The sequence below is a fragment of the Somniosus microcephalus genome, chromosome 2, assembly GCF_052327205.1.
Source record: "Somniosus microcephalus isolate GS21.2 chromosome 2, FLI_Smic_1.0, whole genome shotgun sequence".
Lineage (NCBI taxonomy): Eukaryota > Metazoa > Chordata > Chondrichthyes > Squaliformes > Somniosidae > Somniosus > Somniosus microcephalus.
In genome coordinates this window covers 212,427,772-212,455,233 of record NC_140988.1, presented here as the reverse complement: position 1 = coordinate 212,455,233, position 27,462 = coordinate 212,427,772, and the positions used below count along the sequence as shown (strand labels likewise).

At 52.1% G+C, this 27,462-nt stretch overlaps 1 protein-coding gene and 1 long non-coding RNA gene across 6 annotated transcripts in view; both read left to right on the top strand.

Annotated features, from left to right (window-relative positions):
* pds5a (PDS5 cohesin associated factor A) overlaps positions 1–27,462 on the top strand; it is a 441,642-nt gene that overhangs the window by 91,578 nt on the left and 322,602 nt on the right. The window lies entirely within an intron of this gene.
* On the top strand, positions 17,525–20,552 carry LOC147123210 (uncharacterized). The gene is made up of 2 exons (XR_015073843.1): positions 17,525–19,182; positions 19,861–20,552. It is a non-coding gene; the product is annotated as an uncharacterized LOC147123210 (long non-coding RNA).

Sequence of the window (27,462 nt, the reverse complement as noted above, 5' to 3'; positions counted from 1 at the left end):
AGGGTAATATACATGAGTGTAAAACGAATACAGGATCAAGACAAGCAGATTTCATTACATTCACCCCTTCTTTAGATTTAGTCCATCGGGGTGATGTTTCTTAAAAGTTGGTATAAGTGAGTCTGTCAGGAGGTTTTGCGGTTCTCAGTGATTGGCGCAAAGCCGGTTGGGGTGCCTCTAGGGGAGTGGATTCTGGTTCCTCCGCTGTCCGGGCCTCCGCAGTGTCTTCCAGGTTATCTGCAGTGTCCTCCAGGTTAAAGTTGGGTATTGATACCTCTGGGCGTCCTGTCTCTTTTTGGTGTAGGTCTTCCTCGGGTAATCTCTCATCGTTCTCTCCGCTCCCCGAGGGAGCGAGGTCTTTTATGGAAACAGTGTCCTCTCGCCTGTCAGAGTATTCGATATAGGCGTACTGAGGGTTTGCATGGAGGAGCTGTACCTTTTCCACAAGGGGGTCTGTTTTATGGCCTCTCATGTGCTTCCGCAATAGTACTGTCCCCGGAGACGTCAGCCACGCGGGTAGAGATATGCCCGAGGTAGATTTCCGGGGGAAAACGAACATCTTTTCGTGAGGGGTGGCGTTAGTGGCTGTACATAACAGACCTTATGGAGTGGAGCACGTCTGGGAGGACTTCCTGCCAGCGGGAGGTCGGAAGGCCTTTTGACTTTAAGGCTAACGTGACAGCCTTCCAAACAATAGCATTCTCCCTTTCCACTTGCCCATTACCCCGGGGGTTGTAGCTAGTGGTTCTGCTAGTGGCTATCCCCTTTGAGAGCAAGAACTGGCGCAGTTCGTCACTCATGAATGACGTCCCCCTATCGCTGTGTATGTAGTTCGGCATGCCAAACATGCAGAATAGATTACCGAGACACTTGATGACCGCGGCACTGGTCATGTCTGGGCAGGGAATGGCGAAGGGGAAGCGGGAATATTCATCGATGATATTGAGGAAGTATACGTTACGGTCGGCAGAGGGAAGGGGTCCCTTGAAGTCCAGACTTAGGCACTCGAATGACCGTGTGGCTTTGATAAGGTGTGCACGGTCAGGCCTGTAGAAACGAGGCTTGCATTCCGCACAGATGCGGCAGGCTCTGGTCATTGCCCTGACCTCCTCGATAGAGTGGGGCGGATTGCGGGACTTTGTAAAATGGTATAGTCGGGTGACCCCTGGGTGACAGAGGTCATTGTGGAGACCCTGTAATTTGTCTGTATGAATGCTGGCACACATTCCCCGCAATAGGGCGTCTGGGGGTTCATTAAGGGCTCCCGGCCTGTACATAATATCATAGTCGAACGTGGATAGTTCGATCCTCCACCTGAGTATTTTGTCATTCTTGATTTTCCCCCTTTGTTATTAAACATGAAAGCCACCGACCGCTGGTCGGTGAGCAGGGTGAAACGTTTGCCGGCTAGGTAGTGTCTCCAGTGCCGCACTGCCTCCACTATAGCCTGTGCCTCCTTCTCGACAGAAGAGTGCCTGATTTCAGGTCCCTGAAGGGTTCGGGAGAAGAAGGCCACAGGTCTCCCAGCCTGATTGAGGGTCGCAGCTAAGGCAAAGTCTGATGCATCGCTTTTGACTTGAAAGGGAATGCTTTCGTCCACTGCACACAGTGCAGCCCTTTCAATGTCCTGTTTGATACTGGTGAAAGCCTCCCGAGCTTCAGCTGATAGTGGGAAGGACGTCGATTTAATGAGGGGTCGGGCCTTATCAGAGTAATTGGGCACCCATTGGGCATAATACGAAAAAAATCCCAGGCACCTTTTTAAAGCTTTGGGATTGTGTGGCAGGGGCAGTTCCTTTAGGGGGCGTAATCAGTCAGGGTCCGGTCCAATTACCCCATCTTCCACCACACAGCCGAGGATACAGAGACGGGTTGTGTTGAAGACACATTTGTCTTCGTTGTAGGTTAGATTCAGCTTTAGGGCAGTTTTTTAAAATCTCGCAAGATTTAGATCGTGGTCTTGCTGGTTGTGCCCGCAGATAGTGACATTGTCCAGATAGGGATAGGTAGCTTGTAGTTTATTCTTGTCAACCATGCGGTCCATCTCGCGTTGGAAGACCGAGACCCCATTTGTTACCCCGAAGGGCACTCTGAGAAAATGGTAGAGGCGCCCGTTCGCCTCAAAGGCGGTGTATGGGCGGTCCTCCGTTCTAATGGGGAGCTGGTGATACGCGGATTTGAGGTCGATAGTCGAGAAGACTCGGTATTGCGCAATCTGGTTGACCATTTCTGATATGCGGGGTAAAGGGTAGGCGTCCAGCTGGGTATAAATATTAACAGTCTGGCTGTAGTCAATTACCATCCGTTTCTTTTCGCTATTTTTAACTATGACTACTTGGGCACGCCACGGACTGGTACTGCATTCAATAATGCCTTCCCGCAGGAGTCTGTCCACTTCCGCCTCGATAAAGTGTCTGTCTTCCAGACTGTACCGTCTACTTTTGGTCGCTATGGGCCTACAGTTCGGAGTGAGATTAGCGAATAAAGAGGGCGGGCTGATTTTTAAGGTTGATAGGCCACAGACTGTGAGTGGCGGCTGGGACCCGCCATATGCTAGCGTGACACTTTCGTGGTGGCACTGGAAGTCCAGGCCCAAGATTACATTAACACAGAGTTCTGGCATCACGAGGAGTTTAAAATCCTTGTAGTCCGTGCCTTTTACAGTCAGTGTTACCACACAGTAGCCCAAAATGTCCGAAGTGTGGGGCTTAGCAGCCATAGCAATTCTGCTCCGTGTAGGGGTTACCGTTAATGAGTGCCGCCGTACCAGGCTAGGGTGGATAAAACTCTCGGTACTCCCACAGTCAATTAAACATTTAGTTAAATTCCCGTTTACCTGTATGTCCATCATAGATTTTGTCAACGGGTATGGCCTGGATTGATCCACCGTGATCGAAGCCACTGTTGGGCCCTGGGCGGCCGTTGAGTCGGGAAAAGATGGCGGATCCCAAGATGGCGGCACGCACGAGGCGGTGACGGAGTTGGAAATCGGATTCCCCCTGCAGACTTTGCTAAAATGCCCCTTTTTCTTACATTTGAAGCATGTAGCTTCCTTCGCTGGGCATCGTTGTCTGGGGTGCTTGGCCTGGCCGCAGAAGTAGCATTTCGGGCCTCGAGACATTGCCGCTGTAGTAGGACTCCTGGGTGAACTTCTGTGTGGGGACTCCGGCGGTGCAGAGCTGGTCTGAGACCTGGATGGGGAAGATGGCTGATTCCAAGATGGCGGCCCGCTCGGCGCACACGAGGCGGTGAGGGCCACATGGCCGGAAGAATAAGAGTCAGAGTTTTTCTGGGCCACGTCCAGCGATCGCGCAGTGGCCACTGCCTTTTTTAAGTCCAGGACCTCCTTCTCCAGCAGTCTCTGCCGGATATAATTCGATTTGAGGCCCGTGATGAAGGAATCACGGACCAATTCGTCAGAGTACACGTTGGCCGTCACGGCCTTGCAGTTACAGTCCCGGACCAAGTCCTTTAGGCCCTGTAAGAAATCGTCCATTGATTCCTCAGGTCGCTGCCTGCGTGTAGCCAGCAGATGTCTGGCGTACACTTCGTTTACTGGCCTCTGGTATTGGGCCTTCAGGATAGTGATGGCCTCCGTGTAAGAGGTGGCGTCCCGGATGAACGAATAAATCCGATGATTAACGCGAGTAGTCTAGAGACTCAGTTTATCTACCTCGCTAGCGGATGAGGCCCTCGCGAAGAGTTCGAAGCATTTGAGCCAGTGTCCAAATTGATTTGATGCTTCAGCAGAATGTGGATCCAAGTCCAGACGCTCTGGTTTTAGGAGTCGATCCATCCTAGTATTCTTTAGTGATTAAAATTGATGTGCCTTCAATAACCACAAAACTAGAAGTTATAGATTTAAACAAGTTGGCTTCTAATCACTAAGATCAGAGCTAACATCTCAACACACTGACTGGCTCACAGGAATGAGTCAGAGAAGTCAGGGAAGAGGAAGTGAAACTATACACCGTGTGGGGGAGGGTAATATACATGAGTGCAAAACGAATACAGGCACGACAAACACATTTCATTACAGTGTGTGAGGAGTGATGAGATGGAGCAGGTTGTACAGGGTGTGTGGAGTGATGTGTTGGAGCAGGTTGTACAGGGTTTGTGTGGAGTGATGTGATGGAGCAGGTTGTACAGGGTGTGTGTGGAGTGATGTGATGGAGCAGGTTGTACAGGGTGTGTGTGGAGTGATGTGATGGAGCAGGTTGTACAGGGTGTGTGTGGAGTGATGTTGTGGAGCAGGTTGTACAGGGTGTGTGTGGAGTGATGTGACGGAGCAGGTTGTACAGGGTTTGTGTGGAGTGATGTGATGGAGCAGGTTGTACGGTGTGTGTGTGGAGCGATGTGATGGAGCAGGTTGTACAGGGTGTGTGTGGAGTGATGTGATGGAGCAGGTTGTACAGGGTGTGTGTGGAGTGATGTGATGGAGCAGGTTGTACAGGGTGTGTGTGGAGTGACGTGATGGAGCAGGTTGTACAGGGTGTGTGTGGAGTGATGTGATGGAGCAGGTTGTACAGGGTGTGTGTGGAGTGATGTGATGGAGCAGGTTGTACAGGGCTTGTGTGGAGTGATGTGACGGAGCAGGTTGTACGGTGTGTGTGTGGAGCGATGTGATGGAGCAGGTTGTACAGGGTGTGTGTGGAGTGATGTGATGGAGCAGGTTGTACAGGGTGTGTGTGGAGTGATGTGATGGAGCAGGTTGTACAGGGTGTGTGTGGAGTGATGTGATGGAGCAGGTTGTACAGGGTGTGTGAGGAGTGATGTGATGTAGCAGGTTGTACAGGGTGTGTGTGGAGTGATGTGATGGAGCAGGCTGTACAGGGTGTGTGTGGAGTGATGAAATGGAGCAGGTTGTACAGGGTGTGTGTGGAGTGATGTGATGGAGCAGGTTGTACAGGGTTTGTGTGGAGTGATGTGATGGAGCAGGTTGTACAGGGTGTGTGGAGTGATGTGATGGAGCAGGTTGTACAGGGTGTGTGTGGAGTGATGTGATGGAGCAGGTTGTACAGGGTGTGTGATGTGCCTTCAATAACCACAAAACTAGAAGTTATAGATTTAAACAAGTTGGCTTCTAATCACTAAGATCAGAGCTAACATCTCAACACACTGACTGGCTCACAGGACTGAGTCAGAGAAGTCAGGGAAGAGGAAGTGAAACTATACACCGTGTGGGGGAGGGTAATATACATGAGTGTAAAACGAATACAGGATCAAGACAAGCAGATTTCATTACATTCACCCCTTCTTTAGATTTAGTCCATCGGGGTGATGTTTCTTAAAAGTTGGTATAAGTGAGTCTGTCAGGAGGTTTTGCGGTTCTCAGTGATTGGCGCAAAGCCGGTTGGGGTGCCTCTAGGGGAGTGGATTCTGGTTCCTCCGCTGTCCGGGCCTCCGCAGTGTCTTCCAGGTTATCTGCAGTGTCCTCCAGGTTAAAGTTGGGTATTGATACCTCTGGGCGTCCTGTCTCTTTTTGGTGTAGGTCTTCCTCGGGTAATCTCTCATCGTTCTCTCCGCTCCCCGAGGGAGCGAGGTCTTTTATGGAAACAGTGTCCTCTCGCCTGTCAGAGTATTCGATATAGGCGTACTGAGGGTTTGCATGGAGGAGCTGTACCTTTTCCACAAGGGGGTCTGTTTTATGGCCTCTCATGTGCTTCCGCAATAGTACTGTCCCCGGAGACGTCAGCCACGCGGGTAGAGATATGCCCGAGGTAGATTTCCGGGGGAAAACGAACATCTTTTCGTGAGGGGTGGCGTTAGTGGCTGTACATAACAGACCTTATGGAGTGGAGCACGTCTGGGAGGACTTCCTGCCAGCGGGAGGTCGGAAGGCCTTTTGACTTTAAGGCTAACGTGACAGCCTTCCAAACAATAGCATTCTCCCTTTCCACTTGCCCATTACCCCGGGGGTTGTAGCTAGTGGTTCTGCTAGTGGCTATCCCCTTTGAGAGCAAGAACTGGCGCAGTTCGTCACTCATGAATGACGTCCCCCTATCGCTGTGTATGTAGTTCGGCATGCCAAACATGCAGAATAGATTACAGAGACACTTGGTGACCGTGGCACTGGTCATGTCTGGGCAGGGAATGGCGAAGGGGAAGCGGGAATATTCATCGATGATATTGAGGAAGTATACGTTACGGTCGGCAGAGGGAAGGGGTCCCTTGAAGTCCAGACTTAGGCACTCGAATGACCGTGTGGCTTTGATAAGGTGTGCACGGTCAGGCCTGTAGAAACGAGGCTTGCATTCCGCACAGATGCGGCAGGCTCTGGTCATTGCCCTGACCTCCTCGATGGAGTGGGGCGGATTGCGGGACTTTGTAAAATGGTATAGTCGGGTGACCCCTGGGACAGAGGTCATTGTGGAGACCCTGTAATTTGTCTGTATGAATGCTGGCACACATTCCCTGCAATAGGGCGTCTGGGGGTTCATTAAGGGCTCCCGGCCTGTACATAATATCATAGTCGAACGTGGATAGTTCGATCCTCCACCTGAGTATTTTGTCATTCTTGATTTTCCCCCTTTGTTATTAAACATGAAAGCCACCGACCGCTGGTCGGTGAGCAGGGTGAAACGTTTGCCGGCTAGGTAGTGTCTCCAGTGCCGCACTGCCTCCACTATAGCCTGTGCCTCCTTCTCGACAGAAGAGTGCCTGATTTCAGGTCCCTGAAGGGTTCGGGAGAAGAAGGCCACAGGTCTCCCAGCCTGATTGAGGGTCGCAGCTAAGGCAAAGTCTGATGCATCGCTTTTGACTTGAAAGGGAATGCTTTCGTCCACTGCACACAGTGCAGCCCTTTCAATGTCCTGTTTGATACTGGTGAAAGCCTCCCGAGCTTCAGCTGATAGTGGGAAGGACGTCGATTTAATGAGGGGTCGGGCCTTATCAGAGTAATTGGGCACCCATTGGGCATAATACGAAAAAAATCCCAGGCACCTTTTTAAAGCTTTGGGATTGTGTGGCAGGGGCAGTTCCTTTAGGGGGCGTAATCAGTCAGGGTCCGGTCCAATTACCCCATCTTCCACCACACAGCCGAGGATACAGAGACGGGTTGTGTTGAAGACACATTTGTCTTCGTTGTAGGTTAGATTCAGCTTTAGGGCAGTTTTTAAAAATCTCGCCAGATTTAGATCGTGGTCTTGCTGGTTGTGCCCGCAGATAGTGACATTGTCCAGATAGGGATAGGTAGCTTGTAGTTTATTCTTGTCAACCATGCGGTCCATCTCGCGTTGGAAGACCGAGACCCCATTTGTTACCCCGAAGGGCACTCTGAGAAAATGGTAGAGGCGCCCGTTCGCCTCAAAGGCGGTGTATGGGCGGTCCTCCGTTCTAATGGGGAGCTGGTGATACGCGGATTTGAGGTCGATAGTCGAGAAGACTCGGTATTGCGCAATCTGGTTGACCATTTCTGATATGCGGTGTAAAGGGTAGGCGTCCAGCTGGGTATAAATATTAACAGTCTGGCTGTAGTCAATTACCATCCGTTTCTTTTCGCTATTTTTAACTATGACTACTTGGGCACGCCACGGACTGGTACTGCATTCAATAATGCCTTCCCGCAGGAGTCTGTCCACTTCCGCCTCGATAAAGTGTCTGTCTTCCAGACTGTACCGTCTACTTTTGGTCGCTATGGGCCTACAGTTCGGAGCGAGATTAGCGAATAAAGAGGGCGGGCTGATTTTTAAGGTTGATAGGCCACAGACTGTGAGTGGCGGCTGGGACCCGCCATATGCTAGCGTGACACTTTCGTGGTGGCACTGGAAGTCCAGGCCCAAGATTACATTAACACAGAGTTCTGGCATCACGAGGAGTTTAAAATCCTTGTAGTCCGTGCCTTTTACAGTCAGTGTTACCACACAGTAGCCCAAAATGTCCGAAGTGTGGGGCTTAGCAGCCATAGCGCTCCGTGTAGGGGTTACCGTTAATGAGTGCCGCCGTACCAGGCTAGGGTGGATAAAACTCTCGGTACTCCCACAGTCAATTAAACATTTAGTTAAATTCCCGTTTACCTGTATGTCCATCATAGATTTTGTCAACGGGTATGGCCTGGATTGATCCACCGTGATCGAAGCCACTGTTGGGCCCTGGGCGGCCGTTGAGTCGGGAAAAGATGGCGGATCCCAAGATGGCGGCACGCACGAGGCGGTGACGGAGTTGGAAATCGGATTCCCCCTGCAGACTTTGCTAAAATGCCCCTTTTTCTTACATTTGAAGCATGTAGCTTCCTTCGCTGGGCATCGTTGTCTGGGGTGCTTGGCCTGGCCGCAGAAGTAGCATTTCGGGCCTCGAGACATTGCCGCTGTAGTAGGACTCCTGGGTGAACTTCTGTGTGGGGACTCCGGCGGTGCAGAGCTGGTCTGAGACCTGGATGGGGAAGATGGCTGATTCCAAGATGGCGGCCCGCTCGGCGCACACGAGGCGGTGAGGGCCACATGGCCGGAAGAATAAGAGTCAGAGTTTTTCTGGGCCACGTCCAGCGATCGCGCAGTGGCCACTGCCTTTTTTAAGTCCAGGACCTCCTTCTCCAGCAGTCTCTGCCGGATATAATTCGATTTGAGGCCCGTGATGAAGGAATCGCGGACCAATTCGTCAGAGTACACGTTGGCCGTCACGGCCTTGCAGTTACAGTCCCGGACCAAGTCCTTTAGGCCCTGTAAGAAATCGTCCATTGATTCCTCAGGTCGCTGCCTGCGTGTAGCCAGCAGATGTCTGGCGTACACTTCGTTTACTGGCCTCTGGTATTGGGCCTTCAGGATAGTGATGGCCTCCGTGTAAGAGGTGGCGTCCCGGATGAACGAATAAATCCGATGATTAACGCGAGTAGCCTAGAGACTCAGTTTATCTACCTCGCTAGCGGATGAGGCCCTCGCGAAGAGTTCGAAGCATTTGAGCCAGTGTCCAAATTGATTTGATGCTTCAGCAGAATGTGGATCCAAGTCCAGACGCTCTGGTTTTAGGAGTCGATCCATCCTAGTATTCTTTAGTGATTAAAATTGATGTGCCTTCAATAACCACAAAACTAGAAGTTATAGATTTAAACAAGTTGGCTTCTAATCACTAAGATCAGAGCTAACATCTCAACACACTGACTGGCTCACAGGAATGAGTCAGAGAAGTCAGGGAAGAGGAAGTGAAACTATACACCGTGTGGGGGAGGGTAATATACATGAGTGTAAAACGAATACAGGATCAAGACAAGCAGATTTCATTACATTCACCCCTTCTTTAGATTTAGTCCATCGGGGTGATGTTTCTTAAAAGTTGGTATAAGTGAGTCTGTCAGGAGGTTTTGCGGTTCTCAGTGATTGGCGCAAAGCCGGTTGGGGTGCCTCTAGGGGAGTGGATTCTGGTTCCTCCGCTGTCCGGGCCTCCGCAGTGTCTTCCAGGTTATCTGCAGTGTCCTCCAGGTTATAGTTGGGTATTGATACCTCTGGGCGTCCTGTCTCTTTTTGGTGTAGGTCTTCCTCGGGTAATCTCTCATCGTTCTCTCCGCTCCCCGAGGGAGCGAGGTCTTTTATGGAAACAGTGTCCTCTCGCCTGTCAGAGTATTCGATATAGGCGTACTGAGGGTTTGCATGGAGGAGCTGTACCTTTTCCACAAGGGGGTCTGTTTTATGGCCTCTCATGTGCTTCCGCAATAGTACTGTCCCCGGAGACGTCAGCCACGCGGGTAGAGATATGCCCGAGGTAGATTTCCGGGGGAAAACGAACATCTTTTCGTGAGGGGTGGCGTTAGTGGCTGTACATAACAGACCTTATGGAGTGGAGCACGTCTGGGAGGACTTCCTGCCAGCGGGAGGTCGGAAGGCCTTTTGACTTTAAGGCTAACGTGACAGCCTTCCAAACAATAGCATTCTCCCTTTCCACTTGCCCATTACCCCGGGGGTTGTAGCTAGTGGTTCTGCTAGTGGCTATCCCCTTTGAGAGCAAGAACTGGCGCAGTTCGTCACTCATGAATGACGTCCCCCTATCGCTGTGTATGTAGTTCGGCATGCCAAACATGCAGAATAGATTACCGAGACACTTGATGACCGCGGCACTGGTCATGTCTGGGCAGGGAATGGCGAAGGGGAAGCGGGAATATTCATCGATGATATTGAGGAAGTATACGTTACGGTCGGCAGAGGGAAGGGGTCCCTTGAAGTCCAGACTTAGGCACTCGAATGACCGTGTGGCTTTGATAAGGTGTGCACGGTCAGGCCTGTAGAAACGAGGCTTGCATTCCGCACAGATGCGGCAGGCTCTGGTCATTGCCCTGACCTCCTCGATGGAGTGGGGCGGATTGCGGGACTTTGTAAAATGGTATAGTCGGGTGACCCCTGGGTGACAGAGGTCATTGTGGAGACCCTGTAATTTGTCTGTATGAATGCTGGCACACATTCCCCGCAATAGGGCATCTGGGGGTTCATTAAGGGCTCCCGGCCTGTACATAATATCATAGTCGAACGTGGATAGTTCGATCCTCCACCTGAGTATTTTGTCATTCTTGATTTTCCCCCTTTGTTATTAAACATGAAAGCCACCGACCGCTGGTCGGTGAGCAGGGTGAAACGTTTGCCGGCTAGGTAGTGTCTCCAGTGCCGCACTGCCTCCACTATAGCCTGTGCCTCCTTCTCGACAGAAGAGTGCCTGATTTCAGGTCCCTGAAGGGTTCGGGAGAAGAAGGCCACAGGTCTCCCAGCCTGATTGAGGGTCGCAGCTAAGGCAAAGTCTGATGCATCGCTTTTGACTTGAAAGGGAATGCTTTCGTCCACTGCACACAGTGCAGCCCTTTCAATGTCCTGTTTGATACTGGTGAAAGCCTCCCGAGCTTCAGCTGATAGTGGGAAGGACGTCGATTTAATGAGGGGTCGGGCCTTATCAGAGTAATTGGGCACCCATTGGGCATAATACGAAAAAAATCCCAGGCACCTTTTTAAAGCTTTGGGATTGTGTGGCAGGGGCAGTTCCTTTAGGGGGCGTAATCAGTCAGGGTCCGGTCCAATTACCCCATCTTCCACCACACAGCCGAGGATACAGAGACGGGTTGTGTTGAAGACACATTTGTCTTCGTTGTAGGTTAGATTCAGCTTTAGGGCAGTTTTTAAAAATCTCGCAAGATTTAGATCGTGGTCTTGCTGGTTGTGCCCGCAGATAGTGACATTGTCCAGATAGGGATAGGTAGCTTGTAGTTTATTCTTGTCAACCATGCGGTCCATCTCGCGTTGGAAGACCGAGACCCCATTTGTCACCCCGAAGGGCACTCTGAGAAAATGGTAGAGGCGCCCGTTCGCCTCAAAGGCGGTGTATGGGCGGTCCTCCGTTCTAATGGGGAGCTGGTGATACGCGGATTTGAGGTCGATAGTCGAGAAGACTCGGTATTGCGCAATCTGGTTGACCATTTCTGATATGCGGGGTAAAGGGTAGGCGTCCAGCTGGGTATAAATATTAACAGTCTGGCTGTAGTCAATTACCATCCGTTTCTTTTCGCTATTTTTAACTATGACTACTTGGGCACGCCACGGACTGGTACTGCATTCAATAATGCCTTCCCGCAGGAGTCTGTCCACTTCCGCCTCGATAAAGTGTCTGTCTTCCAGACTGTACCGTCTACTTTTGGTCGCTATGGGCCTACAGTTCGGAGCGAGATTAGCGAATAAAGAGGGCGGGCTGATTTTTAAGGTTGATAGGCCACAGACTGTGAGTGGCGGCTGGGACCCGCCATATGCTAGCGTGACACTTTCGTGGTGGCACTGGAAGTCCAGGCCCAAGATTACATTAACACAGAGTTCTGGCATCACGAGGAGTTTAAAATCCTTGTAGTCCGTGCCTTTTACAGTCAGTGTTACCACACAGTAGCCCAAAATGTCCGAAGTGTGGGGCTTAGCAGCCATAGCAATTCTGCTCCGTGTAGGGGTTACCGTTAATGAGTGCCGCCGTACCAGGCTAGGGTGGATAAAACTCTCGGTACTCCCACAGTCAATTAAACATTTAGTTAAATTCCCGTTTACCTGTATGTCCATCATAGATTTTGTCAACGGGTATGGCCTGGATTGATCCACCGTGATCGAAGCCACTGTTGGGCCCTGGGCGGCCGTTGAGTCGGGAAAAGATGGCGGATCCCAAGATGGCGGCACGCACGAGGCGGTGACGGAGTTGGAAATCGGATTCCCCCTGCAGACTTTGCTAAAATGCCCCTTTTTCTTACATTTGAAGCATGTAGCTTCCTTCGCTGGGCATCATTGTCTGGGGTGCTTGGCCTGGCCGCAGAAGTAGCATTTCGGGCCTCGAGACATTGCCGCTGTAGTAGGACTCCTGGGTGAACTTCTGTGTGGGAACTCCGGCGGTGCAGAGCTGGTCTGAGACCTGGATGGGGAAGATGGCTGATTCCAAGATGGCGGCCCGCTCGGCGCACACGAGGCGGTGAGGGCCACATGGCCGGAAGAATAAGAGTCAGAGTTTTTCTGGGCCACGTCCAGCGATCGCGCAGTGGCCACTGCCTTTTTTAAGTCCAGGACCTCCTTCTCCAGCAGTCTCTGCCGGATATAATTCGATTTGAGGCCCGTGATGAAGGAATCACGGACCAATTCGTCAGAGTACACGTTGGCCGTCACGGCCTTGCAGTTACAGTCCCGGACCAAGTCCTTTAGGCCCTGTAAGAAATCGTCCATTGATTCCTCAGGTCGCTGCCTGCGTGTAGCCAGCAGATGTCTGGCGTACACTTCGTTTACTGGCCTCTGGTATTGGGCCTTCAGGATAGTGATGGCCTCCGTGTAAGAGGTGGCGTCCCGGATGAACGAATAAATCCGATGATTAACGCGAGTAGTCTAGAGACTCAGTTTATCTACCTCGCTAGCGGATGAGGCCCTCGCGAAGAGTTCGAAGCATTTGAGCCAGTGTCCAAATTGATTTGATGCTTCAGCAGAATGTGGATCCAAGTCCAGACGCTCTGGTTTTAGGAGTCGATCCATCCTAGTATTCTTTAGTGATTAAAATTGATGTGCCTTCAATAACCACAAAACTAGAAGTTATAGATTTAAACAAGTTGGCTTCTAATCACTAAGATCAGAGCTAACATCTCAACACACTGACTGGCTCACAGGAATGAGTCAGAGAAGTCAGGGAAGAGGAAGTGAAACTATACACCGTGTGGGGGAGGGTAATATACATGAGTGCAAAACGAATACAGGCACGATAAACACATTTCATTACAGTGTGTGAGGAGTGATGAGATGGAGCAGGTTGTACAGGGTTTGTGGAGTGATGTGTTGGAGCAGGTTGTACAGGGTTTGTGTGGAGTGATGTGATGGAGCAGGTTGTACAGGGTGTGTGTGGAGTGATGTGATGGAGCAGGTTGTACAGGGTGTGTGTGGAGTGATGTTGTGGAGCAGGTTGTACAGGGTGTGTGTGGAGTGATGTGACGGAGCAGGTTGTACAGGGTTTGTGTGGAGTGATGTGATGGAGCAGGTTGTACGGTGTGTGTGTGGAGCGATGTGATGGAGCAGGTTGTACAGGGTGTGTGTGGAGTGACGTGATGGAGCAGGTTGTACAGGGTGTGTGTGGAGTGATGTGATGGAGCAGGTTGTACAGGGTGTGTGTGGAGTGATGTGATGGAGCAGGTTGTACAGGGTGTGTGTGGAGTGATGTGATGGAGCAGGTTGTACAGGGCTTGTGTGGAGTGATGTGACGGAGCAGGTTGTACAGGGTGTGTGTGGAGTGATGTGATAGAGCAGGTTGTACAGGGTGTGTGGAGTGATGTGATGGAGCAGGTTGCACAGGGCATGTGTAGAGTGATGTGATGGAGCAGGTTGTACAGGGTGTGTGTGGAGTGATGTGATGGAGCAGGTTGTACAGGGTGTGTGTGGAGTGATGTGTTGGAGCAGGTTGTACAGGGTGTGTGTGGAGTGATGTGTTGGAGCAGGTTGTACAGGGTTTGTGTGGAGTGATGTGATGGAGCAGGTTGTACAGGGTGTGTGTGGAGTGATGTGATGGAGCAGGTTGTACAGGGTGTGTGTGGAGTGATGTGATGCAGCAGGTTGTACAGGGTGTGTGAGGAGTGATGAGATGGAGCAGGTTGTACAGGGTGTGTGTGGAGTGATGAGATGGAGCAGGTTGTACAGGGTGTGTGTGGAGTGATGTGATGGAGCAGGTTGTACAGGGTGTGTGAGGAGTGATGTGATGGAGCAGGTTGTACAGGGTGTGTGTGGAGTGATGATATGGAGCAGGTTGTACAGGGTTTGTGTGGAGTGATGTGATGGAGCAGGTTGTACAGGGTGTGTGTGGAGTGATGTGATGGAGCAGGTTGTACAGGGTGTGTGTGGAGTGATGTGTTGGAGCAGGTTGTACAGGGTGTGTGTGGAGTGATGTGATGGAGCAGGTTGTGCAGGGTGTGTGTGGAGTGATGTGATGGAGCAGGTTGTACAGGGTGTGTGTGGAGTGATGTGATGGAGCAGGTTGTACAGGGTGTGTGTGGAGTGATGTGTTGGAGCAGGTTGTACAGGGTGTGTGTGGAGTGATGTGATGGAGCAGGTTGTACAGGGTGTGTGTGGAGTGATGTGATGGAGCAGGTTGTACAGGGTGTGTGTGGAGTGATGTGATGGAGCAGGTTGTACAGGGTGTGTGTGGAGTGATGTGATGGAGCAGGTTGTACAGGGCTTGTGTGGAGTGATGTGACGGAGCAGGTTGTACAGGGTGTGTGTGGAGTGATGTGATAGAGCAGGTTGTACAGGGTGTGTGGAGTGATGTGATGGAGCAGGTTGCACAGGGCGTGTGTGGAGTGATGTGATGGAGCAGGTTGTACAGGGTGTGTGTGGAGTGATGTGTTGGAGCAGGTTGTACAGGGTGTGTGTGGAGTGATGTGATGGAGCAGGTTGTACAGGGTGTGTGTGGAGTGATGTGATGGAGCAGGTTGCACAGGGCGTGTGTGGAGTGATGTGATGGAGCAGGTTGTACAGGGTGTGTGTGGAGTGATGTGTTGGAGCAGGTTGTACAGGGTGTGTGTGGAGTGATGAGATGGAGCAGGTTGTACAGGGTGTGTGTGGAGTGATGTGATGGAGCAGGTTGTACAGGGTGTGTGTGGAGTGATGTGATGGAGCAGGTTGTACAGGGTGTGTGTGGAGTGATGTGATGCAGCAGGTTGTACAGGGTGTGTGAGGAGTGATGAGATGGAGCAGGTTGTACAGGGTGTGTGTGGAGTGATGAGATGGAGCAGGTTGTTCAGGGTGTGTGGAGTGATGTGATGGAGCAGGTTGCACAGGGCGTGTGTGGAGTGATGTGATGGAGCAGGTTGTACAGGGTGTGTGTGGAGTTATGTGATGGAGCAGGTTGTACAGGGTGTGTGGAGTGATGTGATGGAGCAGGTTGTACAGGGTGTGTGGAATGATGTGATGGAGCAGGTTGTACAGGGTGTGTGAGGAGTGATGTGATGGAGCAGGTTGTACAGGGTGTGTGAGGAGTGATGTGATGGAGCAGGTTGTACAGGGTGTGTGAGGAGTGATGTGATGGAGCAGGTTGTACAGGGTGTGTGTGGAGTGATGTCATAGAGTCATAGAGTTATACATCACAGAAAGAGGCCCTTCGGCCCATCGTGTCTGCGCCGAACATCAATCCCTGTCCAGTCTAATCCCATTTTCCAGCATTCGGTCCATAGCCTTGTATGCAGTGGCATTTCAAGTGCTCATTCAAATGCTTCTTGAATGTTGTGAGGGTTCCTGCCTCTACCACCCTTTCAGGCAGTGAGTTCCAGATTCCAACCACCCTCTGGGTGAAAAAGTTCCTCCTCAAATCCCCTCTAAACCTCCTGCCCCTTACCTTGAATCTATGCCCCCTTGTTATTGACCCCCCTACTAAGGGGAAAAGTTCCTCTTTATCTACCCTCTCTATGCCCCTCATCATTTTGTACACCTCAATCAGGTCCCCCCTCAGCCTTCTTTGCTCCAAGGAAAACAACCCCAGCCTGTTTAGTCTTTCTTCATAGCTGAGGCGCTCCATCCCAGGTAACATCCTGGTGAATCTTCTCTGCACCCTCTCCAAAGCAATCACATCCTTCCTATAGTGAGGTGACCAGAACTGCACACAGTATTCCAGCTGTGGCCTCACCAGCGTTTTGTACAGCTCCATCATCACCTCCCTGCTCTTATATTCTATGCCTCGGCTAATGAAGGCAAGTATCCCATATGCCTTTTTAACCACCTTATCTACCTGTTCCGCTGCCTTCGGGGATCTATGTACATGTACACCAAGGTCCCTCTGACCCTCTGTGCTTCCTAGGGTCCTACCACTCATTGTGTATTCCCTTGCCTTATTTGTCCGTCCAAAATGCATCACCTCGCACTTTTCAGGGTTAAATTCCATTTGCCATTTTTCCGCCCATCTGACCAACCCGTTTATATCATCCTGTAGCCTGAGGCTTTCCTCCTCGCAATTTACCACCCCACCAATTTTCGTGTCATCCGCGAACTTACTGATCATACCCTTTACATTCTCATCCAAATCATTTATGTAGATCACAAACAGCAAGGGTCCCAGCACCGATCCCTGAGGTACCCCACTGGACACAGGCTTCCAGTCACAAAAGCAACCTTCGACCATCACCCTCTGCCTCCTGCCACTCAGCCAGTTTAGGCACCCTGGATCCCATGGGCTCTTACCTTCTTGACCAGTCTCCTATGCGGGACTTTGTCAAAGGCTTTACTGAAATCCATGTAAACCACATCCACAGCATTTCCCTCATCCACACACCTAGTCACCCCCTCGAAAAATTCAATCAGATTTGTCAGACATGATTTACCCTTGACAAAGCCATGCTGACTATCCCCGATTAATCCTTGCCTCTCCAAGTGGAGACTAATTTTGTCCCTCAGAATTTTTTCCAATAATTTCCCTACCACAGATGTTAGGCTCACTGGCCTGTAATTCCCTGGTTTATCCCTGCTACCCTTCTTGTATAATGGTACTACATTAGCTGTTCTCCAGTCCTCTGGTACATCCCCTGTGGCCAGAGAGGTTCTGAAAATTTGTGTCAGAGCCCCTGCAATCTCCTCCTTTGCCTCCCACAGCAGCCTGGGATACATCTCGTCCGGGCCTGGGGATTTATCCACTTTTTGGCCTGCTAAAACCGCTAGCACCTCCTCCCTCTCGATGCTAATATGTTCAAGTATGTCACAGTCCCCTTGCCCGATTTCTATGTCTGCATCGTCTCCATAGTGAACACAGATGCAAAAAATTCATTTACAACCCCGCCTACATCATCTGGCTCTACACACAGATTGCCACTTTGGTCCCTAATGGGCCCTACCCTTTCCCTGTTTATCCTCTTGCCCTTAATATACTTATAAAACATCTTAGGATATTCCTTTATTTTGCTCGCCAGTGTTATTTCATGGCCCCTCCTCGCCCTCCTAATTTCTTTTTTAAGTATGCCCCTGCACTTTTTATACTCCTCTAGAGCTTCCTCCGTCTTTAGTCTTTTGTAACTGCCAAAAGCCCCCCTTTTTTTCCGAATGCATTTTTGTATATCCCTTGTCATCCAAGGTTCCCTTTGCTTGTTGGTCCCACCCTTGACCTTTACAGGAACATGTTGGTGTTGTACTCTCTCTATTTCCCTTCTGAAAGTCTCCCACTGCTTTGATGTGGATTTTCCTATAAGTAGCTGCTCCCAGTCCACTTTGGCCAGATCCTGCCTTGTCATATTAAAATCGGCCTTTCCCCAATTTAGAACCCTTATTTCCGGGCCGTCTTTGTCTTTTTCCATGACCACCTTAAATCTCACCGAATTATGGTCACTGTCGCCAAAATGCTCCCCTACTGACACTTCCACCACTTGCCCGGCTACATTCCCTAGAATTAGGTCCAGTACCGCCCCCTCTCTTGTAGAACTTTCTACATGTTGGCTCAAAAAGCTCTCCTGGATGCACTTTATGAATTCTGCACCCTCTAAGCCTTTCACACTCTGACTATCCCAATTAATATTGGGGAAGTTCAAATCCCCCACTATTATTACCCTATTATTTTCGCACTTCTCTGAGATTTGCCTACATATCTGTTCCTCTATCTCCCCCTGAGTGTTCGGGGGCCTATAGTACACTCCCAGCAAAGTGCTTGCCCCCTTTTTGTTTTTAAGTTCTACCATATGGCCTCATTAGAGGAACCCGCTAATATATCATCCCTCCTTACAGCAGTAATTGATTCCTTAATTAATATTGCAACACCCCCTCCCCTTTTACACCCCCCTCTGTCTCGCCTGAAGATTCTATACCCCGGAATATTGAGCTGCCAGTCCTGACCCTCCCTCAACCATGTCTCCGTGATAGCAACAATATCGTACTCCCATGTGTTCAGCAACAACTTCAGTTCATCCACCTTATTTGCAAGACTCCTTGCATTAAAATAAATGCCTTCCAGCCTTGCCATATTCCCTTTTGCCTTCACATATTTGCTCTGCCTTCCCAGCTGACTTGTTTTTTCCTCCGTATTTGGCTGTAAATCACCCCCTACTATAGTTCCACTCTGTATCCCATCCCCCTGCCAAGTTAGTTTAAACCCCCCCCAGCAGTGCTAGCAAACCTCCCCACAAGGATATTGGTCCCCCTCTGGTTCAGGTGTAAACCGTCCGACTTGTACAAGTCCCACCTTTCCCAGAAGCAGACCCAGTGATCCAGGAAACTAAAGCCCTCCCTCCTGCACCAACCCTTTAGCCACGCATTCATCTGTTCTATCTTCCTATTCCTATACTCACTAGCACGTGGCACCGGGAGTAATCCAGAGATTACAACCTTTGAGGTCCTGCTCTTTAATCTTCCATGTGATGGAGCAGGTTGTACAGGGTGTGTGTGGAGTGATGTGATGGAGCAGGTTGTACAGGGTGTGTGTGGAGTGATGTGATGGAGCAGGTTGTACAGGGTGTGTGTGGAGTGATGTGATGGAGCAGGTTGTACAGGGCGTGTGTGGAGTGATGTGTTGGAGCAGGTTGTACAGGGTGTGTGTGGAGTGATGTGATGGAGCAGGTTGTACAGGGTGTGTGTGGAGTGATGTGATGGAGCAGGTTGTACAGGGTGTGTGTGGAGTCATGTGTTGGAGCAGGTTGTACAGGGTGTGTGTGTAATTTGTGCCTCTTGTGTGTTCAGGAGATGCAGCCTCACTGTGTACTGCATGAGTGAAGTGGAAATATGCCGAGCAGCCTGGGATCTCCTCTGTGAGGTGAGTTGGATACTTTTGACCCCCTCCCCCCTTACACCCCCTCCCCCCTTACACCTCCTCCCCCCTTACACCTCCTCCCCCCTTACACCCCCTCCCCCCTTACACCCCCTCCCCCCTTACACCCCTTCCCCCTCACACCCCCTCCCCCCTTACACCTCCTCCCCCCTTACACCCCCTCCCCCCTTACACCTCCTCCCCCCTTACACCTCCTCCCCCCTTACACCCCTCCCCCCTTACACCCCCTCCCCCTTACACCTCCTCCCCCCTTACACCCCTCCCCCCTTACACCTCCTCCCCCCTTACACCCCTCCCCCCTTACACCCCCTCCCCCCTTACACCCCCTCCCCCCTTACACCCCCTCCCCCTCACACCCCCTCCCCTCCTTACACCCCCTCCCCCCTTACACCCCCTCCCCATCACACCCCCTCCCCCCCCCCACACCCCCTCCCCCACCACACTCCCTCCCCCCTTACACCCCCTCCCCTCCTTACACCCCCTCACCCCCTCCCCCCTCACACCCCCTCCCCCCCCTCACACCCCCTCCCCCTTACACTCCCTCCCCCCTTATACCCTGTCTCTTCCCCTTTCACCCTCTTCCCCCACTCCGCCTGTTTCTTTCGCACAGGTACATTTCCCATTTGAGTTATTTCTTCACCGTGTTCTGTTTCCTTTGTGAAGGGACGGACCGGAGCTGTTCAATTGTACGTGAGCGGTGCCCAGCACACACCTCTCCCGATCGTGTCTACCTCACAGCCTGCCCCCGAGTGCAGGAAGCAGGAGGAAGCTTCCTTCACACCCAGGACGGACCCAGTCAAGCACCGCGGCAGAGCCAGTAGCCCTCTGTCTCGCCCTAGGGAATGTCAGCAGATGTCTCCGAGGGTCAGGAGCCCACCAACACCCCCCACACCCTCTCAGGAAGACCATGCTCTAAAACTTGTTAAAGACATCTTTTTTTAGTTTTTGTTTCTGAATTGGTGATGTTGCGAGCAAGGTGCCCGAGCTGGAGTGGAGAGCAGTTGTCAGAAGTATTGCTGGAAGAAGCTAATGAACTGATCAGGGGAACGGGAATAGGGGCCAAGGAGTGTTAAGAGATGTTAAATCAGTCAGCCTGCCTCGGGATTGGAACCACAGCACCAATCTTTAAAAGGGGCAATGAGACGACTTGGGCCCGTGGGTGAAGTGCTGGAAGGCAGTCTGAAAACACTCAGATAGTTATGGATGGTTTGAAGGAGTCACCATAGAACTAGCAGAGAGGGTCTTGTCTGACAGATTTACTATTTCGAAGAAGAGCAGGGGAGTTCTCCCCGGTGTCCTGGCTAATATTTATCCATCAACCAACATTAATAAAACAGATTATCTGGTCAATATCACATTGCTGTTTGTGGGAGCTTGCTGTGCGCAAATTGGCTGCCGCGTTTCCTACATTACAACAGTGACTACACTTCGAAAAGCACTTAATTGGCTGTGAAGCACTTTTGACGTCCTGAGGCCATAAAAGTTACTATAGAAATGCCAGTTCTTACCCGGTCTGCCCTATATGTGACTCCAGACCCACGGCAATGTGGTTCACTCTTAACTGCCCTCTGAAATGGCCCAGCAAGCCACTCAGTTGTAACAAACCGCTGCAGAAAATACTAATAAGAATAAAACCGCAGGGACCACCCGGCATTGACCTCGGCATCGACTTCGGATTCGACAACGGCACCCCCAGCCCAGTCGACCCTGCAAAGTCCTCCTCACTAACATCTGGGGACTTGTGCCAAAATGGGAGAGCTGTCCCACAGACTAGTCAAGCAACAGCCTGACATCGTCACACTCACAGAATCATACCTTTCAGCCAATGTCCCGAACTCCTCCATCACCATCACTGGGTATGTCCTGTCCCACCGCCAGGACAGACCCACCAGAGGTGGCAGCACAATGGTATACAATCGGGAAGGAGTGGCCCTGGGAGTCCTCAACAATAACTCCGGACACCATGAAGTCTCATGGCTTCAGGTGCAGCATGGGCAAGGAAACCTCCTGCTGATTGCCACCTACCGCCCTCCCTCAGCTGATGAATCAGTACTCCTCTATATTGAACACCACTTGGAACAAGCAGTGAGGGTAGCAAGGGCACAGAATGTACTCTGAGTTGGGGACTTCAATGTCCATCACCAAGAGTGGCTTGGTAGCACCACTACTGACCAAGCTGGCCGAGTCCAGACCAACACGAGGGAAAAACCTACTTGACCTCGTCCTCACCAATTTACCTGTCGCAGATGCTTTTGTCCATGACAGTATTGATAGCAGTGACCACCGCACAGTCATTGTGGAGACAAAGTCCCATCTTCACACTGAGAACACCCTCCATCATGTGTGGCACTACCACCGTGTTAAATGGGATAGATTCAGAACAGATCTAGCAGCTCAAAACTGGGCATCCATGAAGCGCTGTGGGCCATCAGCAGCAGCAGAATTGTTTCCACCACAATCTGTAACCACATGGCCTCACTTTAGCATTACCATCAAGCCAGGGGACCAAATCTGGTTCAATGAGGAGTGCAGAAGAGCATGCTGGGAGCAGCACCAGGCGCACCTGAAAATGTGCCAACCTAGGGAAGCTGCAACACAGTGGAAGCAGCATGCTATAGACAGGGCTGAGCGATCCCACAATCAACGGATCAGATCAAAGCTCTGCAGTCCTGCCACATCCAGTCTTGAATGGTGGTGGACCATTAAACAACTAACGGGCGGAGGAGGCTCCATGAATATCCCCATCCTCAATGATGGCATGTGCAAAAGACAAAGCTGAAGCATTTACAACCAACTTCAGCCAGAAGTGCCGAGTGCATGATCGATCTCGGTTTTCTCCTGAGGTCCCCACCACCACAGAAGCCAGTCTTCAGTCAATTTGATTAACTCCACGTGATATCAAGAAACAGCTGAGTGCACTGGATACAGCAAAGTCTATGGGCCCCGACAACATCCCAGCTATCGTGCTGAAAACGTGTGCTCCAGAACTAGCCACGCCTCCAGCCAAGCTGTTCCAGTACAACTACAACATTGGCATCTATCCGACAATGTGGAAAACTGCCCAGGTATGTCCTGTCAACAAAAAAGCAGCACAAATCCAATCTGGCCAATTACCGCCCCATCAGTCTACTCTCAATCATCAGCAAAGTGATGGAAGGTGTCATCAACAGTGCTATCAAGCGGCACTTACTCACCAATAACCTGCTCACTGATGCTCAGTTTGGGTTCCGCCAAGACCACTCGGCTCCCGACCTCATCACAGCCTTGGTTCAAACATGGACAAAGGAGCTGAATTCCAGAGGTGAGGTGAGAGTGACTGCCCTTGGCATCAAGGCAGCATTTGACCGAGTGTGGCATCAAGGAGCCCTAGTAAAACTGAAGTCAATGGGAATCGGGGAAAACTCTCCACTGGCTGGAGTCATACTCAGCACAAGTGCGGCACGGTGGCATAGTGGTTAGCACTGTTGCCTCACAGCGCCAGAGACCCGGGTTCGAATCCGGCCTCGGGCGACTGTGTGGAGTTTGCACATTCTCCCCGTGTTTGCGTGGGTTTCCTCCGGGTGCTCCGGTTTCTTCCCACAGTCCAAAGATGTGCGGGTTAGGTTGATTGGCTATGATAAATTGACCCTTAGTGTTAGGGGGATTAAATACGTGGGATTACGGGGATAGGGTGGGATGTGTGTTGGTGTAGGGGTTACGGGGATCGGGTGGGATATGTGTCGGTGCAGGCTCGATGGGCCGAAATGGCCTCTATCTGCACTGTGGGGTTTCTGTGATTCTGTGAAAGGAAGATGGTTGTGGTTGTTGGAGGTCAATCATCTCACCCCAGGACATTGCTGCAGGAGTTCCTCCAGGGCAGTGTCCTAGGCCCAACCATCTTCAGCTGCTTCATCAATGACCTTCTCTCCAACATAAGGTCAGAAATGGGGATGTTCGCTGCTGACTGCACAGTGTTGAGTTCCATTTGCAACTCTCCAGATAATGAAGCACTCCATGCCCGCATGCAGCGAGACCTGGACGATATTCAGGCTTGGGCTGATAAGTGACAAGTAACATTCGCGCCAATCAAGTGCCAGGCAATAACTTTCTCCAGAAAGAGAGAGCCTAACCACCACCCCTTGACATTCAATGGTATTACCATCGCCGAATCCCCTACTATCAACATCCTGGGGGTCACCATTGACTAGAAACTTAACTGGACCAGCCACATAAATACTGTGGCAACAAGAGCAGGTCAGAGGCTGGGTATTCTGCGGCGAGTGTCTCACTTCCTGACTCCCCAAAGCCTTTCCACCATCTACAAGGCACAAGTAAGGAGTGTGATGGAATACTCTCCACTTGCCTGGATGAGTGTAGCTCCAACAACACTCAAGAAGCTCGACACCATCCAGGACAAAGCAGCCCGCTTGATCGGCACCCCATCCACCACCTTAAACATTCACTCCCTCCACCACCGGCGCACCGTGACTGCAGTGTGTACCATCTACAAGATGCACTGCAGCAACTCGCCAAGGCTTCTTCGGCAGCACCTCACAAACCCGCGACCTCTTCCACCTAGAAGGACAAGGGCAGCAGGTGCATGGGAACACCACCACCTCCAAGTCACACACCAACCTGACTTGGAAATATATCGCCGATCCTTCATCGTCGCTGGGTCAAAATCCTGGAACTCCCTCCCTAACAGCACTGTGGGAGCAGCTTCACCACATGGACTGCAGCGGTTCAAGAAGGCGGCTCACCACCACCTTCTCAAGGGCAATTAGGGATGGGCAATAAATGTTGACCTTACCAGCGATGCCCACATCCCAGGAACGAATAAAAAATCTTACGAGCGTTCTTTGATCAATGACAGACCTGCTGACAACAGAAGTTTGGTGCAGGTGATGTGTTTAGATTTTAACGAGGCTTCTTATCACAGGCCACACAAGGAATTAGTCCATAAGGTAGGAAAGAAGGAAAAAACTTGTATTTATATAGCACCTTTTACAGCAGCACCTTTGACCCTCAGTACTGCCTCTCCGACAGTGCAGCACTCCCTCAGTACTGCCCCTCCGACAGTGCAGCGCTCCCTCAGTACTGCCCCTCCGACAGTGCAGCGCTCCCTCAGTACTGCCCCTCCAACAGTGCAGCGCTCCCTCAGTACTGCCCCTCCGACAGTGCGGCGCTCCCTCAGTACTGCTCCTCCGACAGTGCAGCGCTCCATCAGTACTGCCCCTCCGACAGTGCAGCACTCCCTCAGTACTGCCCCTCCGACAGTGCAGCGCTCCCTCAGTGCTGCCCCTCCGACAGTGCAGCGCTCCCTCAGTACTGCCCCTCCGACAGTGCAGCGCTCCCTCAGTACTGCCCCTCCGACAATGCGGCGCTCCCTCAGTACTGCCCCTCCGACAGTGCGGCGCTCCCTCAGTACTGCCCCTCCGACAGTGCGGCGCTCCCTCAGTACTGCCCCTCCGACAGTGCGGCGCTCCCTCAGTACTGCCCCTCCGACAGTGCGGCGCTCCCTCAGTACTGCCCCTCTAACAGTGCAGCGCTCCCTCAGTACTGCCCCTCCGACAGTGCGGCGCTCCCTCAGTACCGCTCCTCCGACAGTGCGGCGCTCCCTCAGTACCGCCCCTCCGACAGTGCAGCGCTCCCTCAGTACCGCCCATCCGACAGTGCGGCGCTCCCTCAGTACCGCCCCTCCGACAGTGCAGCGCTCCCTCAGTACTGCCCCTCCGACAGTGCAGCACTCCCTCAGTACTGCCCCGGACAGTGCGGCACTCCCTCAGTACTGCCCCTCCGACAGTGCGGCCCTCCCTCAGTACTGCCCCTCCGACAGTGCGGCGCTCCCTCAGTACTGCCCCTCCGACAGTGCGGCGCTTCCTCAGTACTGCCCCTCCGACAGTGCGGCGCTGCCTCAGTATCGCCCCTCCGACAGTGCAGCGCTCCCTCAGTACTGCCCCTCCGACAGTGCGGCGCTCCCTCAGTGCTGCCCCTCCGACAGTGCAGCGCTCCCTCAGTACCGCCCCTCCGACAGTGCAGCGCTCCCTCAGTACTGCCCCTCCGACAGTGCGGCGCTCCCTCAGTGCTGCCCCTCCGACAGTGTGGCGCTCCCTCAGTACTGCCCCTCCGACAGTGCAGCGCTCCCTGAGTACTGCCCCTCCGACAGTGCAGCACTCCCTCAGTACTGCCCCTCCGACAGTGCAGCACTCCCTCAGTACTGTCCCTCCGACAGTGCAGCGCTCCCTCAGTACTGCCCCTCCGACAGTGCGGCGCTCCCTCAGTACTGCCCCCTGACAATGCAGTGCTCCCTTAGTGCTACCCCTCCGCCAGTGCAGCGCTGCTCAGTACAGCCCCTCCGGCAGTGCAGCGCTCCCTCAGTACTGCCCCTCCGACAGTGCAGCGCTCCCTCAGTACTGCCCCTCCGCCAGTACAGTGCTCCCACAGTACTGCCCCTCCGACAGTGCGGCCCTCCCCCAGTACTTCCCCTCCAACAATGCAGCGCTCCCTCAGCACAGAGTATAAGGAACAAATTGAATTAATTGCATGCGCAAATTCAACTTGGAGGGTACAACTTGGCAGCCATTACTGAGACATGGTTGCAAGACGATCAACACTGGGATGTGAATATACCAGGTTAAAAGAGCAACAAGAAAAATCGCAAAAATGCTGGAGAGGAGGGGCATCCCACAGCTGGAGCGCTGGGTACAATTCTGGGGCCTGGTATCCCACAACTGGAGCACTGGGTACAATTCTGGGGCCTGGTATCCCACACCTGCAGTGCTGCATGCAATTCTGGGCACTGTTACCCTATACCTGGAGCACTGGATACAATCTGGGCACAGGTACCCCACACCTGGAGTGCTGGTTACAGTTCTGGGCACAGGTATCACACTCCAAGTTCTGGGTACGATTCTGGGCACTGTGACCCAACGCTTGGAGCACTGGGTACAATTCTGCGCACTGTTACATGGGCCTAGAAATTCGGTATAGCCACGTTTGGGGCGTTAGTCCTGGCGATGCGCAAAGTTTAGCGCCAGGCGCAATTTAGCGCCACCTAGTCATAGAGTTATACAGCACAGAAAGATGCCCTTCGGCCCATCGTGTCCGCGCCGGCAATCAAGCCCTGTCTATTCTAATCCCATTTTCCAGCACTTGGTCTGTAGCCTTGTATGCTATGGCGTTTCAAGTGCTCATCTAAATGCTTCTTGAATGTTGAGGGTTCCTGCCTCTACCACCCTTTCAGGCCGTGAGTTCCAGATTCCAACCACCCTCTGGGTGAAAAAGTTTTTCCTCAAATCCCCTCTAAACCTCCTGCCCCTTACCTTGAAACTATGCCCCCTGGTTATTGACCCCTCTACTAAGGGGAAAAGTTCCTTTCTATCTACCCTATCTTTGCCCCTCATAATTTTGTACACCTCAATCAGGTCCCCCCTCAGCCTTCTCTGCTCGAAGGAAAACAACCCCAGCCTGTCCAGTCTCTCCTCATAGCTGAAGCGCTCTAGCCCAGATAACATCCTGGTGAATCTCCTCTGCACCCTCTCCAATGTCACCAATGTCAGTGTTCTTGCTCAGGCCAACATCCCCAGCATCGAAGCTTTGACCATGCTCAATCAGCTCCGATGGACGGGTCACACGGCCCGATACGAGACTCCCAAAACAAGCGCTCTACTCGGACGTAGACAGGCAGACCGGTGGTCGGGATGTGGTGTTCTACCCCGTGCTTGGTGGTGGCGGACGAGAAAGTGGGCTTCATGAGGTCCGGGAACCTGGCGCGGAGGCGGGAAAACTCGTCGGAGGCCGAGAGTGCACTGGACAACTTCGTCGTGCCGGAACCACTGAGCGAACACGGGAGCGAACTGAAAGTCTCAGCGTTGACGAGACGTCAGCTCTTGATGTCCACCAAAAGGCCACTGGCGCAGAGGAAGTCAGCACCGAGAAGGGGGGTGGACACTTTTGCTGTAACAAAGTCCCAAGCGAAATGCTGCCCGCCAAACACAGCGCCACACTCCATTTCCCGAAGGTACAGATGGAACTGCCGTTGGTGGCTTTGAGGGCGGGGCCGTGATTCCCCCCTGTATGTCTATGGTTGACGCGGGCAGGACGCTCACCTGGGCACCCGTGTCGCAGAGGAAACGACGTCCAGAGTCAGTGTCCGTAATGAATAACAGACTACCTGAACGGCCGACAGCCATGGTAGCTAATGAGTGGGCCTTCGCGTTTCCCGACGCAGTAAAGCTGCACGGGGGCCGGCACTTCTTAGCGTTGGGGCCGAACTGCGCGTGGTAG